The 5000-nt window shown below is 43.2% G+C and overlaps 1 protein-coding gene across 1 annotated transcript in view; it reads left to right on the top strand.

Annotated features, from left to right (window-relative positions):
• LOC123038230 (NADH-ubiquinone oxidoreductase chain 6-like) overlaps window positions 1–5000 on the top strand; it is a 27523-nt gene that overhangs the window by 1332 nt on the left and 21191 nt on the right. The gene's annotated exons all lie outside the window — the stretch shown is intronic.

Raw genomic sequence — 5000 nt, forward strand, 5'->3', positions numbered from 1 at the left:
TTTTATGATCCTTGACTAGCTATATAGACCCTAGGAACTTGCATGTGCTATTACTGCTGTATAAAGGAAAGGTGGTTCACGTTACCACTCTCCCCTATTCCTACAGGAAGGAAGAGTCCTTCAAATGCAAGTCGCTACCAGTTTCCTATTTTGGATGAATACCATCGCACCATTTGACCTCGAAGTAACGAGTACTCAAGGAATCCTCTGGAATTCCAGTCATGATGATCAGGTACCCGGAGTACATCACCCTCATCAGGAAGAAAAGAGAGAGAAGTGGAGTAAAATGGATTCAAATGCCGCATTGCAAGTGAACAAAAGAAACCAGTGGAAATAGAAAGAGAATGAACAAGTGTATCAATTCATGAGTTAAGGAATACTATTGGGAAGATTGGGTGACTAATATCCTGAGAAAACGATCTCTTGCTTCCCTTGAAACATGCTGAGAGGACCATTTCAATTAGTGAGAAGCTCAGTTCATGGGTCATGACGACAGATCATATCATGTACCAGTGCACTGTTCTTTAGAGATCTATGTTCAGTGAACAAGAATGTAGTGAGGGGTGCTACTTTAGTGTTATTCCTAGACTGATGAAGTGAAGACTTTAGGCCTCGCTAATAGTGGACCAACTGAGAATGTTTGTTTCTCTTTATGGTAGATGGTGGGAACAATGAAGCAGATTCTTCATCTGTAGGTTGCAATCCGTATGATTTCTTTTCTCGATCTCCTGCTTGTGTTTCACCTCGCACCTAAGCATCACATTCCTAGGGACAGAGACATCTGCGCTCTAAGGCAATCATAGTACTACCAGCATGGTTACATCGTTCTGCGGGCAAGCTTCAACTTCAAAGTCATCTGATTTGGCACCAGCCAAAGGAGTAGGAACAACACCTGGGGAAGCACCATTACCATCCATGGGATGCTTTGTGAACAGCCCCCTCTGTTCAATACCGATACCTGTCAGATTCCATAGCTGATGAATCTCTTTCTTTTTCCACTCTTTCCCCGTCACGCAAGACGCTTTTCTAGCACAAACCTAGTAGTTATTTGTCCTGCTGATCTTGGGTGAACTGATGACACTGATGCTCCAAGACCAAGAGTTTTCACAGCCAAAGCTATTGAAGCTGCTCCCTCCCATGAATCACAACTTTCTGGACGCACTGCTTGAACACCATGGAGCAAGATAGAGAAAAAACTCCTATCCCAGTTGATCGAGCTGAACCCACCCACCGCCGGGCAGGTGCATCAGCCTCTTCTTTCTAGTTTCCGACAGGGCTACCCGCACTAGCCTCTGACCTCTACTCCAAAACCTGAACTTCACAGATCCGAAGCCTAAACCTTCACTACTTCCATCAGTTCACAGAGCAGGTCTTGTTTTCAAACTTGCTTTCGGGTTAAGTGCAGAAAATCAATTCAATATTCCTGTCATTGAGGATCTATTAGATGAGCTACATGGTGCACAACTGTTTTCCAAACTTGATTTGAGATCAGGTTATCATCAGATAAGAATGAGAAGAGAAGACATTCATAAATTTTAGGACATATTTTTGTCATTATGAATACTTAGTGATGCCATTTGGACTCACTAATGCACCTGCTACCTTCCAATCTTTAATGAATCATGTTTTTGCTCCGGAAATACCTTTTGGTATTCTTTGATGATATTCTGATATATAGCAAGACCAAACAAGCTCATCTCAAGCATCTAAAGTTAGTCCTGGACATTCTAAGGTCATAAAAACTATATGCTAAGATTAGCAAATGCAGTTTTCCTGTCCCTCAAGTGGAGTATTTAGGGCATGTTATCTAAGGATAGGGTCTATCTACAGACCCCCACAAAATAGTTGCCATCAAAGAATGGCCAGCACCTAAGACTATCACTGAGTTGAGGAGTTTTCTTGGTATGGCTGCAGAAAAAGAAGATTTGTCAAGAATTATGGGATCAATTCTAGGCCACTTCATGACTGTCTAAAAAAAGATTCATTCCAGTGGTCAGATGCTCAAATTGAGGCCTTCACAACATTGAAGAATTGTCTGGCCACTGCCATTACCTACTTCTGCTTGGACTGGCATCTCCCTGGATTTCTTTGAGGGTCTTCCCAAATCATTGGGCAAAGAAGTCATATTGTTGGTGGTGGACAGGTTCACTAAATATTCTCATTTCATTCCCCTTGCTCACCCTTATGCAGTACAATCAGTCTCTCATGCTTTCATGGATAATGTTTTTAAGTGGAATGGATTGCCAAAGTCAATAGTCTCTGATAGAAACTGGATATTCACAAGTAACATGTGGCAGGCCTTCTTCAAAGCACTGCAAGTGAAATTGAGGTTTAGCTCTGCCTATCACCCACAATCAGATGGCCAGACAGAACGTGTGAATCAGTGTGTGGAAAACTACTTGCGTTGCATGGTTTTTCAGCAACCAAGGAAGTGGGCTAGTTTGGATCAAGCAAATGCCACTTGGGAGGATGCCGACTTCATCAAAGGTCTCTTTCCGGAGTTCTATATAGCTCCTATTCATGGTTGGTGCCCTAATTCCAACACTTGACAATGCTTTGGGGGAGGTATTGTCAAATCTGAAGATTACTGTACCTAACTCTCGATTGAATTCAGAGTGCTGCCTTTACTTTATCTGCCGTGAACGGAGCCAAGAGGCTTGCGTTCATTTCTTCAGTTACTCGCCTGTTTACTTTCTCCAGTAGCCCAGGGTTGGGAGCTAGGACTTCTGAGGTGAACAGTCCCTCAAAGTAACCCTGTATCAGAGATGCTAACTGGTCATTACCTTCGATCCTGTTGCCGTTTGAGTCATTCAGAAACTTTATTATGTTCTTCTTTTTTCTCCGTTGCAAAATGATGTGATGAAAGAAGCTCGTATTTCGGTCTCCATGGCAGAGCCAATTAGCCCTTCCTCTTTGCAGCCATTAATCCGAGTGCAAACTCTCTCAATTAAGTGTTGGAAGCAGTTGCTCCTATCCACTCCTACCAGGGAGGGGAGCCCCAAGTATTTGTCAGTGAGCGATTCGGTGAGAATATTCAGCAGGTTGCATACCTCTTGTCTGTCCCCCCTATCTGTCTAAGGGTCCTTGGTAAAACTCTCTTCATTGAAGGCAGTACGTGGGTATCCATCTTATCTACGGTCTGCGGGTCATCCACATGACCAAAACAAAGGGTACGAAAGCAGTGAAACCGATATATCTGTTGAAGGCGATCCCACCGGTCCTATTTATTAAGTTGCAATGGCGAGTATCTTTGGACCCCAAAGAGTTGTATAAGTTGGAAAATGGAGATTTGCCTGTGGCATTGGCCATTGGGCAGCTAGCTATTGCATTTGAAGGCTCCACAGAAAGAACCCACAGGTACTATTACGACAGGTGGCTTCGAATCCAGTTTGTCAGTCGTTTGCATCTCGGTTAACAAAAATAAGCTTGAATCCCTCCATTCGTAGATCAATCAGCTAAAGTTGTTAAAACAATGCCCCGGTAAAAAGGTAGCAGAAGGTCGTTCTTTCTTACTCGAAGTTAACAGGGATCTCAATTGCGGGAAGAAGTACAAAGGGCAAAGGCAGAAGTGGAAGGGTCAAACTCCTCTATCGGGGAAAGACAGGAAGGATCAAAGTGTAAAATCACTTGTTTGAAACATCTATAAAATAGAAATGGCTATTAGAAGTTGTATTTTCGGTGGTCAAAGGGAAGGAATCAGAAAAGAGGGAAGCGCTCTCAAGGTAGAATCAGTTCCAGGCAAGTATGTCCATTGAAAGGAAAGAGTCCCTAAACAGACAGGTTTTCAGCAAATAAGACGGGTCCTGGTCTTCGGCAACAAAAGAAGCCGAAGCGAGAGCTCGATCAAAGAACCTTTATAGATCCTCATCATCCTCAGGTTCTGGATACACAGCGAGAAGGGAATCTTCCTGTTCGAATGGAAGATTTTCGAAAGAGAGGGGAGAAATCAATCACATGCGTGAGCGGATCGAGCTATTATATAATAAGTAACGGCTGAAAAAGCTATTCTTGGTAGATCCACTTGTCAAGGCACGGAAAGCCGTGTTCCTTCTCAGCTCACGCTTTCCTGATTGATTTGAAAGACCCTACACACCACCGTATCCTTGGCTTTCTTCCCACTTTCAAAGAACTTGCTATCATTCTTTCGATTCTATCTCCTCGCTTTAGGTCTTATGCTTCTTATTAAAGGGGTTATGCCACTCCGAGTCCATCAGTGTTGAAGGAATGGACAGAGACAGGCAAAGACAAAGTACTGATTTTACTACCGATAGAGAGCAGAGCTAGAGACAAGATGCCTAGGACCTGGAGGAGATCCATAAGAACCAAGTCGTGGAGAAGATAGCATCAAACTGGAGATAATAAACCTAACTCTCCGTGCTTTAATCGAGAATGGATACAGGGTCGTCGAGCGAAACCTTTATTAGGGGGTATACCTACCTTGTTTTGTTGACTTATTGCTTTCCAGCAAAGCGTGCCGGCCCTATCTCTAAAGCACCAAACTTCCACATTTTAGGAGATGCCCTATCTTCCCTTAAAGAGCCAGCTTATTGAATAGAGCTGTCACTCCTTACCTTACCTAAGACCCCTTCGGGATATCTTTTGAAAACCTTTTCTCTGAAAAGAAAAGATGTTTGCGATCCCTTGCCCGCTCGATTAAAGAAAGTGGGATCTGGCCTTGCATTTTTTAGATAGGGCTCCCTCACGGCATTCTTGCTCTTGCATTTGAAAGTCGAATCAGGATTCCATCTAGAGAAAGGTTCCGAATGGAACTAGTGAATGTGTATGCCGAACGTAGGCAGGTATACCTGACCTTTGATATTAAGCTATGATCTCTCTTCTCTCTCTTGAAGTTCCCACAAAGCGACTCTGAACCTAAGACCGGGTTGTGGGATGTCTTTTGATATTCTAAACTAAGAAAAACGCAATTGGATTTCTTTTTATATCCCTATGATAGGAAATGAAAGAAAAGGTCGAGCTTAAGCCGATTCCATTGCGGAAAG

Source organism: Triticum aestivum, chromosome 2A, assembly GCF_018294505.1.
Source record: "Triticum aestivum cultivar Chinese Spring chromosome 2A, IWGSC CS RefSeq v2.1, whole genome shotgun sequence".
Lineage (NCBI taxonomy): Eukaryota > Viridiplantae > Streptophyta > Magnoliopsida > Poales > Poaceae > Triticum > Triticum aestivum.